We start from the raw sequence: 13,341 nt of genomic DNA, 5'->3' as shown, positions 1-13,341 counted from the left end.
GGCATCTCAGAACTTGTAAACACTTGACTTTGTCATCTTAATCTTTTAGTTCCTCCTGGATTTTAACTTTGGCCTCTCTCTATCTCATTCATTCTTTCTCTCTTTCTCCTTCTTCTTCTTCTTCTTCTTCTTCTTCTTCTTCTTCTTCTTCTTCTTCTTCTTCTTCTTCTTCTTCTTCTTCTTTTTCTTCTTCTTCCTCTCCTTCTTCGTCTTCTTCTCCCTCTTCCTCTCCCTTTCCCTCTCCCTTTCTCTTCCTTTCTCCTTTCCAGAATTAGATGTGGATACTATTGCTAATTAATTTTGACTGGCAATAGAAGAAGGCCTGATAAAGGAATTAGAAAACAAAGAAAAAGTGAGTCAATGGGATCTGCAAAGAAATAGTAAAACAGAAACAGCTTTGACAAGTTCTACTTCCTTACCAATCAGCAATAAACCCATCCCATTAAGATCACTCTTCCTGCCTTTAGAATCAGGCTTCTCTGTTGCTCTTAGAATTTACATTCACCAGTAATCTGTATACATCCTTTCATTGTCTTTATAAGACCTTGAACTAAGGAACCATTTAGAAAATGTTTATGAAACTTCCTAAATGAGTTTAGTCCATTTGCATATGGAAGTAAAGAAAGATGCTGGTGACCAAAGAGAACACAGCTTCCTTCCCAGGACTCTGCCTGAAAAAATATGTTGTGACATGTTACACATTCTCCAAAGCCAGCAAAATGTCCATGATCGTGGCCTTCCAGACCTTGCCACTCTGATGTTCTCCTGGTACAGAAATACATGGCCAAGTCAGAAGCCATAAATGACGAGGGAAGGTGAAGTTTTTATGTGAAAGGTGGCAGTCACATTCCAATTGGCCTTAAGCATTCTGGCATGGTTCCCACAGTCATACTGGATTAGAGTGAACCAAGGGACAAAGGAAGCCACCGGAAACGTGGAGAAACGAGGAAGAATTCTCCACTGGGACCTCTGGAGGGGGAATGGCCCTGCCTGCCCTTCCTACTCTGGTCTCTGGAACTGTGAAATAAAACTTCTCCTTTTAAGTCACCCAGTTTGTGTAATTTGTTGTCATCCACGGGAAACTAAAACAGAAGGGCCTCACAGAGTAGAAAGAACCTGAGCTGCGTTTTTGAGAACTTTATATGTAATATTTTGTATTAAAGGGGAGGGATGGGGAAAGGCCACTGCAGAGAAGGAAATGGGATAGGGAGAAAAAAGCCATGTGGCCTGTTTAAGGAGCTACAGTGGCTTGGCTCAGGCCACATTGACAGTTCTAGGACGTGGAGGTAGTAAAGACATTTGCTTCACACTTAGCTCTTTACTGATAGCGCCTACACCAAGGCTTGCCTCTAGGTGCAGATAAAACACCAATCAAGAGTAAAAGCTACCGCCTGTATCATCTAATTGTGCATACAACTTTCTCTGCACCCGTATTAACTCGATTGGTATCTTAAGCATGGTTTTTGTTTTTAGTTTGAATGTACTGGGTCCCCACTCAGCTCTTGAATGTCTATTGGTCCTCATCTCAAGATATCCTCCAATTCACCACCTGCCCCACCAGATTCTGAACTAGTGCAAACATATTTATGTGTGTAATCAAGAGACCAGTATGTCACATAATTCATGCCAACTAGGTCAAATCCTAGAGGAGTATTAGGCAAGTAAGAAAGAGAGGAAACATATGACCAGGCCTTCTATTTCTGGACAATGAGACATGATCATTTTTATCCAGGAAGTGGTTTAAACAGAGGAAAATAACATTGAACTCTGAAATCTGGCAAATCACACTCTTCAGAAGAAACAGCATTCCCCTGGGGGCTGAAGGAATGGAAGTTCTGGATGTCAGTTCCATCTTCCCACCTTCACTTCTCTTTATGTCCTCTTTCCCTTCTTAGATAAGATTTGATGAGAAAAATAAATAAGCCTAAAGAATCTTAAAAGTGAGAAAATGAATAATGTGAGATTTTAGCATTTGGATTAGATAAGCCATAGAAAGTCCTCTCAATGTATGGTCTGGGAACTTTTGGAGGCTCTATAACTTGCAGCCTGAGAAAGGACTCCATCCTGAAGATTTGTACCTCGTGGGGGCAGAGTCTGAGCTGCCGCTGGCTGCAGAGGAGCCTTCCAGCTGTGCCTTTGGCAGAAATGTTCTATGGAATCCCTTTGAGGAGTTCAGGTAAGCTCATTGCCTACTGAGTTCATTTTACAGTTTCGTGTTCAAAAAAATCTGACTAAAAATATTCAGGAGAGGAACAATAACCACCAAGCAAACCTTTAATGCCTACATCATGTATTCCTCCTCAAAGCTTCTCCTGAGTGTTTTTTCCATCTGTGTGTGTGTTTATTTTTTTTTCACTTCTTTGAAATCTTGATGGAATTAGGCAATCTTGTTCCTCGTTCAAGTGTACATCTAGAAAAAAATAAGTAAAAATAATAAAAAATATAGAATGTATGTTAATGCAAAAGAAATTGACACACTTACTTTTCTCTCCAAGCAAAATATAAAGAGTTTCTACTGCAAATGAAGCTATAGGCAACTGGTAATTATCTCAGCATTGGTGAGAGCCAATAGGTACTTGTCCTATTTACATTATTAAAATGAAAACAAAGTTGAAGGATACCTTGTTAAATGTTCTATAGCTTTGTTTTTGGCTTAATACTACTATTTGCATACTTGTCATGGATACATTTTCACTCTTTATCTCTTTGAGGGATAACAGCTAAGAAGGAATGAATTATGAAAAAAAAATATTTGATGGTCAGTTACATCCTGCTTTTTATTTTTTTATTTTTTTAAAATATATTTTATTGATTTTGTACAGAGAGGAAGGGAGAGAGATAGAAAGCTAGAAACATCGATGAGAGAGAGTCATCGATCAGCTGCCTCTTGCACACCCCCTACTGGGGATATGCCTGCAACCAAGGTACATGACCTTGACCGGAATCGAACCCGGGTCCCTTCAGTCCCCAAGCCGACGCTCTATCCATTGAGCCAAACCGGTCTCGGCGCATCTTGCTTTTTAATCATCTAGTTACCCACAGTAATTCCAATAATAATGAAGCTTCCAATTTGGCTCATAACAATTAGTTTACTATCATTACAGGTGAGTAGACATAAGATCATTCTTTTAAAAAATATTCTTACTAACTGGGCCTTTATACATCCTTATGTATTTGGAAATAACAAAAGGTTAGGTGTCAGTGGAGGGTTGAAGTGGGATTAAAAAGAAAAATACTAACTGCAAATATTCTGCTGCTTCTTTATATTGCTGAAGACAGAGGACCAGGGAAACAGCCCTTTACGTTACATCTTGCTCCCACTGTGCTGTATTCTCCCTATCTTTTCCATGACTCTTTTAAAAAAATATATATATTTAATTAATTTTTTTACAGAGAGGAAGAGAGAGGGATAGAGAGTTAGAAACAACAATGAGAGAGAAACACTCAGCTGCCTCCTGCACACCCCCACTGGGGATGTGCCTGCAACCAAGGTACGTGTCCTTGACTAGAATCGAACCTGGGACCTTTCATTCTGCAGGCCTACACTCTATCCACTGAGCCAAACCAGTTTCAGCTTTCCATGATTCTTTGCCATGCCTTCCTCCAACCAAGGTCGGCTAGAGGTGCCCTGGGGAATGGGGCAAGGTTGGAGGTCATACATGGAAGAATGTAGAGAGGAAAAAGAGCAACAACCACAGGGAAGAAGAATGTGTAGTGAGAACATGGTGAAAGGAAGAACGCAAATGGAGGGTGAGGACAAGCACATTTAGAAATGTTTGCACAGCTTGAGGAGGACACCAGGTTGAAAACAGAATGAGGAATTTGAATGTTATTACTTAAAGTTCAAGTTTGGGGTGATCCCAACAGGAAAGAGAACTCATAGGTATTGGAGTCACAGATGTATAATTTAAAATAAAGAAATGTACAAGACAAATTTATTAGGAAATTTAGAAAACTATTGTCTTTTGGAGAGAACATGTAAAAAATTTTAACTTATCTCTAATTTTTCATATTTATCATAATTTTATTAATAAGCAAAATTTATCTATATAATAAAAGTCTAAGTGATCATTACAGCAAAATGACCAGAACAATCAGTCACTATGATGTGCACTGACCACCAGGGGGCAGATGCTCAACACTGTCCCTGGTGGTCAGTGCAATCCCACAGGGGGAACACTGCTTAACCAGAAGCCGGGTTCATGGCTGGTGACCTCAGCGGCAGTGACTGCAGTGACAGAAGCCTCTCCCACATGTGGCAGCGCTAAGGAGCAGCCAGCTGAGTGGTAAGGAGCAGGGAGCAGGCGGGCAGTAAGGAGTGAGGAGTTCCCATCATCACCCAAGGGTTCCTGGCTTGCAAGAGGGTGCAGGCTGGGTTGAGGGATCTCCCACCACTCCGTGCACAAATTTCATACATTGGGCCTCTAGTTTTATAATAAAAGAATATAAAGGAGGCCAGTTACATTTTTCAGGTTCCCCTTGAACTATTAAAGTGCAATTATTTCTATGCTTTATAACACAACAAAAAATTTTCATTTATATAAATCTACAAAGAAAAAAAATCAAATAATTAATGCACACAAGTCAGCATTTTAGTGATGGACCACCAGATCTTTCTTGCATTAGTAGCCTAACCTGAGAAGTTTCTTAGCTTCCCTCACTCTCTGAGGAAACATCTGTTTTCAGTTTGAAGAGTAAATGAAATAATAATAAAAGCCCTGTGATTATCTGTGCCAAGGCCAACTCGCTGTAGGAGATGAGTTAACAATATCTACGTGAATGACTCTATTTTTCTGTTGTTGTAGCTCAAGTGTTTTAGCATTAAAATATCTAACTATCTGTGAGCAAGAATTGTGATATTCATAACATCTGAGAAGAGAAAAGATAGGAGAGAGCAGGGGCTAAGGACAAGTATGAACACAGAACCTAAAAATCACAAAATAAACAAATGTAAATAATAAATAAAGTCATATAAGAGATATTTTAATAAATTAAGTATATTTTAAAAGCTGAAGGGAGGGGAGCAAAATAAGTATGATTTGAAGTAGTTGTTACTGTGTAGTTTTTGCTGACTGAAATCAAATTTTATAGCCAATTTATTTTATAAGAACCTGCAGGAGTCCTATTTCCCCCTAACTTTCAAAGAAGTTCAACCTCTAGCTATTGTTTCTCCATCTGGCTGTAAAAATGACCCAGAGCTTGTCTGAGTCACCCTTGAGGGATAGGCAGGTGCACTTGGAGCCTCTAGTCTCCCCAGGAAGTAGACTGCATCCTCATGGTTTCCTGGACACAGCACTGCTCTTGCTCTCCCTGTAGAAACCACTTCCCAGGATCTTTTTAAGCTGCCTCTTTGTGCCTATGGAGCTTCCCCTTACTTTACCTTCCCATTCCTACTGGTCTTCTCTACAACCTCCCATCCATACTCCCTTGAGCTCTGAAATTCTGTCTTAAACTACAGTCTCCAAATTCATTTCTGTCCTGATCTGAATAAGTCTTAATAAGATCTGGAATATGGAATAAATATTTCCATTTTCTTTGGAGGATACTGTAGTCTATAAAGAGAAGCAAAGATAGAATGTGAATGTGAAAAATAAGAGATATCAAAAAAAAAAAAAAAAAAAAAAAAAAGCCATGTTTTAAAAGGAAGACCTGTCTGGCTCTACTTTTTTTTTTTTTAAATGGATTTCATTGGTTTGTTATTAAAATATTACTTTTTAAATCTAAAATGAGCCCTGGCTAGGTAACTCAGTTGGTTAGAGTGCCATCCCAATATGCCAAGATTGTGTGTTTGATTCCCCAGTCAGAACACATACAAGAATTAAGCAATGAATGTATAAAGAAGTGGAACAATAAATCTCTCTCTCTCTCTCTCTCTCTCTCTCTCTCTCTCCCTCTCACCAATAAATTAAAAAAATTATAAAAGATAAATTTAAAATGAAATTAAAATAGCTGAGTTCTGCATGTCTTAATTTTACCAAAAACAAACAAAACACACATACACACACACACACACACACACACACCTTAAAGAGACAAATGTAACCTCATTTTAGATTAGGGACAGATTTATTCATTCCTTTTTGTTTGCCTTACAGGTGACTATAAGAAGTTAAATTGTTAACAGAAAAACAATCAAATGTCCAAAAATCTATTTACTTATTTTGAGTAAAATTAGAAATACATTAATAAGTAAGAATTCCAAACCTGTGACCATTATGGTAAGAGCTATTTGAACTTTCTAAAGGACTGCAATTCTTCATTTTCTTTATTCCCTATGTCCCAATTAGTGGTGAAACTCACAACATGCCAAGGGCCTAAATGCAGGTGTTTTGGAAACAGCAGCAAATGTGCCAGGGGTTAGGGAAGGGGTAGGATGGAAGGCTGTCTATCATTCAACACTTCTCTTAGTTTCAGGAATCCTGAAAGACAATATCTAAAGGCAGGGAGGCTCATATACTGCGTCTCTGTACTTGTTCTGAGAAAAAGAGGAAACTGCAGAAGTAATCTATTCCAAATATCCCTGGGTTTAATATAGTGGCAGAAAGACCCCAAACCCAAAACCATATCCCTTAGTACACATTCCATGGAAGAATCCTTATTAGCAATTCTGAATCATCCGATCTAATAAAAGAGTAATATGCAAATTGATTATCACACCAAGACACAAGATGACCACTCCATGTGGTCAAAGATGGCTGCCCCCATGTGGACACAAGATGGCCACCACAAGGTGGTCAGCAGGGGAGGGCAGTTGTGAGAAATTAGGGGTGACCAGGTCAGAAGAGGAGGATAGTTGGGGTAGACCAGGCAAGCAAGGGAGGGGACTTGGGGGGGGAGGGGGCAGGCCTGCAGAGGAGGGAAGTTGGGGGCGATCAGGCCAGCAGGGAGGGCAGTTGGGATAGAACAGGCCAGCAGGGGAGGGCAGTTGGGGGAACCAGGACAGCAGAGGAAGAAAATTGGGGGGACCAGGTCTACAGGGAGGACAGTTGGGGGGGGGGCAGACCTGCAACAAGGACAGTTGCAGGGGACCACTCCTGCATGGGAGGGCATTTGGGAGCCAGCAGTCCTGAATTGTGAGAGGGATGTCCAACCACCGGTTTAGGCCTGATCTGAGTGGTATTGGGCCTAAATGGGTGGTTGGAAGTCCTTCAAGGGGTCCCAGGTTGGAGAGGGTGCAGGTTGAGCTGAGGGACACCCCCCTGCCATGCACTAATTTTGTGCACTGTGCCTCTAGTGTTCTATTCTAATGACTATTTTAGTTTCTTAAGATGCTCCAAACTAAATCTGTTCCATCTCTTCTCAAGTGCTTCCTTTCCATCTTTCCCTCTAATTTAATTCCATAAAAGCTAACATCATGAGTAAGGAGAGAGGAGACCTGATAGAATTTTTTATGTTAGCATAGCAGAATCTAGTTATCTGTATTACACAAATGATGGTGCATGCTTGTGTATGTGCTTGTAGATATGACCACTGTGCTATTCATTGAGGAATTGACATTTTGTTTTCCTCCATTTTAAAGCACTGGGGAAAAACAAAGCCCTTCTTAACAAATTATTCCTTCTATCAAGTAATCCAACTTGTATTTCATTTTATATTTTGCTATTCAAGTTTAACCTCATAGATATCATCCCTCCAACCTTTTTAAACAGCTGTGTGTTCTACAAATAATACAAACTGACATTTAAAAAATCACATTATTCTAAACACTGCAGAATAATTGCTGGCAAATATTTTCCAGTATGTGTCACTGAAACATCTATCACATAGAAGTTATATGTTGTTTAATGCGTATGCCAGGATGAAACCTTATGTTCACAGATTTTGAAAATATAATTTCTAACTTCAACAGAACAGAAACGAGACACCTATTTTCAGAGTGTGAATTTATTCTGGAACCCTGACAGAATGACAGATATTAAAATGGGTCCTGTATTTCTAAATGACAGCCTAGGCTAACATGAAACTTTTAAAGTCAGGGCAAATCACTAGGAGATACTGCCAATTTGCTTTTCTCTCTCTCTCTCTCTCTCTCTCTCTCTCTCTCTCTCTCTCTCTCTCTCTCTCTCTGTCTCTCTCTCTGTCTCTCTCTCTGTCTCTCTCTCTCTCTCTCTCATTATTTATTTCAATATGTTTTGCATGGCAATGCATTTCAATAGTTTTGACATGTTCTAAACCCAAGTGCAATTAAATTATCCTCCAATTTGTCATTATTAATTCAGAAAGAAAATGACACATATTTTCTTTTTTGCTTTCAAAGAAACAGATTGCTAAACAAATTAATCACATTAATGGCTAACCCTTATTGACCTCTGTCAATTTTCCAGATCTATTCCACCATACTTACATAAAATTTATCTAGTCTCCAAAAATCTAATGAAGTAGCCTCTCATTCCACATGTCATAGATGAGGACCCTGTACTCACAGGCACTGTGTGTTCTTGGCCATGGCATGGCCACATAGCTGGGAAGTAATAGCAACCAGAATCTAGCCCAAATCTACCTGAAAACAAAGCACATGATTTTCCTGGTATTATTTCTGCTATACATTTTCAGTCAATACAGTATCTCAACACTTGCTATGTATATATAAGGAAACTAACAGGGTCTTGAATTATACAGACAAATAAGAAAATCTTGTCATCCAAGAACTTAACAGCCTTTTTCATCTCTTTAACATACTCACTGTATTTTTAAATGTCTTTATTTTCAAATTTGTAAATGTTAGTAGCCTTACTTACTATTATTCTGAAAGTAGTAATATATATATTATCCTACAATAGAAATTACTTTGTTCCAATAATTCTAACACATTTTGAATTTGGATACCATTTTTAGCATCAAAATTACTGAGACCCTGCCAAAACTGGTTTGGCTCAGTGGATAGAGCGTCGGCCTGTGGACTGAAAGGTCCCGGATTCGATTCCGGTCAAGGGCATGTACCTTGGTTGAGGGCACATCCCCAGTTGGGGCTGTGTAAGAGGCAGCTGATCGATGATTCTCTCTCATCGATGTTTCTAACTTTCTATCCCCCTCCCTTCCTCTCTGTAAAAAATCAATAAAATATATTTTTAAAAATTCAGAACCCCACTTTATAAATGAATACAGTTTCACATTTATTTATATACTTTCTTATTTTAATACTGGAGGCCCAGTGTACAGATTCATGCACCAGTGGGGTCCCTCAGCCTGGACTGTGGGGATTGGGCCAGAACCGGCTCTCTAACATCCCCTGAGAGGTCCTGGATTACAAGAGGGTGGTTCTCGGGTGACTCACCCTGGAATCGGGCTCCCTCCTCTCTGGTTCCAGGTGCATCACCTGAGAACTGCAGCTGCCAAGTCAATGCAGTTGGCAGCTCCTGTGTTGAGCATCTGCCCCCTAGTGGTCAGTGCACGTCAGAGCTATAGGGCAGAGTGTCTGCCCCCTGGTGGTCATTGCATGCCATAGCTACTGGTTGTACAGTCAGTCACTTAGGCTTTTATTTATTTATTTTTAAATATATTTTATTGATTTTTTACAGAGAGGAAGAGAGAGGGATAGAGAGCTAAAAACATCAATGAGAGAGAAACATTAATCATCTGCCTCTTGCACACTCCCTACTGGGGTTGTGCCCACAACCAAGGTACATGCCCTTGACCGGAATTGAACCTGGGACCTTTCAGTCTGCAGGCTGATGCTCTATCCACTGAGCCAAACTGGTTTTGACATCACTTAGGCTTTTAGATATTAATATAACCAAACTTCTAGGATAGTAGTTCCTATCCCAGTATATTATTTATTTATGAGCATATGTGTTCCACAAATTTACTCAGAACTGTGTTAATAATTACTTATTATCTCTATAACAAATATATATATCTTCAAATTTTATTTTTAAAATTGATTTTCAAATAATGACCATATGTTTACAGACATGAATATGTTTTTTCCATTTATTCCAGCACACTTACTATATATATATATACATACATATATATATATATATATATATATATATACATATATATATGTATATATATAAAATCCTAATATGCAAATAGACCAAACAGTGGAACAACCGAACAACCAGTCGCTATGACGTGTGCTTACCAGCAGGAGGCACACACAGAACATGGTGGGTGTCAGCTGCAGCAGAATGGTGGAGCAGATGAGTAGGGGTACCAGACCAAGGCAGAGCACCAGTTACTGTCATTGGGGCGAGCCTCTGGTGATTACTGAAAATTCTTTGTTCCCGCAAGCCACGGTCCCTCTGGCACTCGCACCCACTGCTGGACCCAGTCACAATCGCTCAGCGCTGTCGTGCTCTCAGTGGGTGCAAGCAGCGGTTGCTGGCCCTAATCATTCCTGAGGGCTTCTCCACCTCCCCCTGCTCCTGAGGGGTGATCAGGGCAGCAGATGCACTTTCACCCACTGAAGGCACTGGCCCCACTTGTACCTGCTGCTGACACCATCAGTGAATGCAAGCAGGGCCAGTGCCATCAGTGCATGGGACCAGTGGCAGTGGGGGTGGGACTGCCAGCAGACAGGGTACCAGGGGCCATGATGGGAAGGGCTGGGCAGGGGCACAGAGAATGGGCTGAGACCCACCCCTGTGCCCACTGTAGCCTCATGGCCCACAGTTTATTTCAAGGTACACAAATTTGTGCTCTGGGCCCCGTCTGTGTGTGTGTGTGTGTGTGTGTGTGTGTGTGTGTGTAAATTTGTATAAGACATATACAAAGTTTAAAACTTTAATGGGAATCAAAATCTACATAGATAGCCAAAACCGGTTTGGCTCAGTGGTAGAGCATCGGTCTGCGGACTGAAGGGTCCCGGGTTCGATTCTGGTCAAGGGCATGTGCCTGGGTTGTGGGCACATCCCCAGTGGGGGGTGTGCAAGAGGCAGCTAGTCGATGTTTCTCTCTCACCGACGTTTCTAGCTTTCTATATCTCTCCCTTCCTCTCTATAAAAAATCAATAAAATATATTTTTAAAAAAATCTACATAGATAAATCAATCAAGTAAGGAAATCTACAAACATTTTTAATATCTGCCATTACAATAGCATCAGGTTGATAAAAATATATGTACAATTCTGTTTGGCACCCTCCAACTTTTCTTACCCCTCTCAAGAGCAAAAACCAGAGATATTCAGAACCTAGACCTGTGATTTACTGTGAAGTATTTTGAAAAGAATGTAAAATAACATTTTACTAAGTCCAAGTCCACTCCTACAGCATTATAAATCAATTCTAAACAGATTATTTCCTTCAGTGAGTATGAATAGCCTACGGAGAATTTCTCAATGTGGGGAAACGACCAATGAATCTATAACTAATTATTGTAATTTTCTCCTTAAAAAAGTATTTGCCTGATGATTTAGAAGAAAATATTAGAAAATACAGGGTAGGGAAAAAGTAGGTTTATAGTTGTGAGTATGCAACACAAATAATTTATTTTTATATTATTATTTATAATGATTGCATTATTTTCCATACCAATAACTATAAACCTACTTTTGACCCACCCAGTATTTGATATATGCCCCCAAAGAGAATCAAGAGCATATATAGCTTCCATGAAATTAGTATGAATAGACATGAGAAGGGGAAAATCTAAGGAAAGAAAGAAATTCGGAGATACAAAAGCCACAAAAATAAATTTTTAAGGAGGCATTAAAAAAGCTAAATTCTATAAAATAGCCAAATAATTAAAGAACAAAGCTGGAATTTTTATGCAACCAATGAAATGACACAGTTCAAATTATCAAGAATGCATATAAAATATACAGAGATAGCTTGATTCAGAAAAGTAGATACTAAATGTTCCTTCAAAGTGGTTTCAAAATAATAAGTGTTCACTGAGGGTTTTTTTTTTTTTTTTTGGGGGGGGGGACTTTAAAAAGATGTTTTAAAGTAAAAGGATGCAATCTAGTTATATTAAGGTAAAAATTGATGTTTATATAAGTAAGTAATGACTCACTAGCCTGTAGAAGAAGATAAATGAAGTTAATCTTAACCTTAACCATGGTAAATTACAAAGGAATATTATTGATAGCTGCATATATTTGAAGAAAAAAGTTGTGACATACTTTAAGAGATCAGACTCAAACAAATTAGTTTTTACAGAAAGATTTTAAAAAATAAACTCTTAAATACAAGTTCTCTAAAATAAACCATGTCCCACGTAGATCCCAGGAAAGGATTTGGGGTGTTTATCTAAAGTGTCCCTTTTTATAAACTTTAACTGTGCAGGAGTTGGGACATACAAGTAGTAGCTAGCGAAGAGGCTACACTAGGCAAGCAGGACCAAGGGCAGGCTTAGGACCAAAAAGACCAGAAGCTTTAAATTTTAAGGATACACAAAATAATTCCATCAACTGCCAGAGGAATTACACAGCATGAAACGTATGCAGTTGCAAATCACACAGCACTTTATTGCTCACACAAGTTCCTGATGCTGCGGGTATAAGCTTAATGGGGATCCCGGCGGTGCTGTCCTCTGTGGTCCAGCAGCTGGGCTGGTCCGGATGCAGGGGGCCGGCGTTCCTCACCCAAGAGTTTGGTTAGAGTTCAGTCCTGTCAATGGGGAGGACTAGCCTTTCTTTTGTCATCTGGCAGGGAGAGGAGCATGGAGCGGAAAAAAAAGCACGTGCCTTCATGGCTGTCTCCACAGGGGAGCACTGTTAGCTGGCCGGGATCTAGTTTTAAAGCCTGTTTCCTACCCGCAGCAGTTCAGGTGGCTGCTGATGAATGATGTCAATGCACACATGCTAATCTCCAACAGGGCGAGGGGCTACAGGTGGTTAACTAGGAGGAGTACATCACTCACACAAATGGTTATCTTGGCCAGTCACTCTGAGTCAGTAACTGAAGTTCAAATCCTTATCTCTGGGGTACACATGCTTCAGGGCAGTGGGGAATGTGTCCTTAATATCACACTTTAAGTTTCAAGGAAACATTTCAAAACCTTCCTAATGTGTTTAAACATTCTTTAAGCATTTTTAAACATTTCTATATTTTCCTATAACAAACCAAATAATGTAATTCTTAATATCATTTTTGTAAAGTATGATAAAATAAAATTCTATTTAAAATAAAAATCAACAGAATGAAGAGGAAGATCCAAGATGGCTGCTCAGGTAGACACCTAAGCGCAGCAGCACACAACAATTTCAATGGAATACAACTAAAATGTAGAGTGGACATTGCCCAGAGCTACAGGTAGTCGACTGACTGAAAATTCTACAATAAGAAGGAAAGAGAAAACCAGAAGGAAAATCAGAGGAGCTGAAAAATCCTAAGGTACGGAGACATGCTGCGCGCACTCACGCTCGCGCGGAGAGGACGTAGCCGGAGAGGAAG

General features: G+C 39.7%; 1 long non-coding RNA gene across 2 annotated transcripts; it reads right to left on the bottom strand.

Moving 5' to 3' along the window:
- Window positions 1-209: 209 nt before the first annotated feature.
- LOC311626759 lies at window positions 210-12,678 on the bottom strand. 2 transcript variants are annotated; one of them, XR_014795764.1, is made up of 3 exons: window positions 12,423-12,678; window positions 2,286-2,410; window positions 210-322 (listed from the first exon to the last, which is right to left on the bottom strand). It is a non-coding gene; the product is annotated as an uncharacterized lncRNA (long non-coding RNA). The 2 variants fall into 2 exon arrangements; XR_014795765.1 differs by having other exon boundaries at window positions 243-322; window positions 2,273-2,410.
- Between the last annotated feature and the right edge of the window lie 663 nt (window positions 12,679-13,341).

Source organism: Pipistrellus hanaki (genome assembly GCF_964339955.1).
Source record: "Pipistrellus hanaki genome assembly, chromosome: 8".
Lineage (NCBI taxonomy): Eukaryota > Metazoa > Chordata > Mammalia > Chiroptera > Vespertilionidae > Pipistrellus > Pipistrellus hanaki.
The sequence above is the reverse complement of the archived record's forward strand: the minus strand, read 5'-3'. Positions and strand labels throughout refer to the sequence as shown.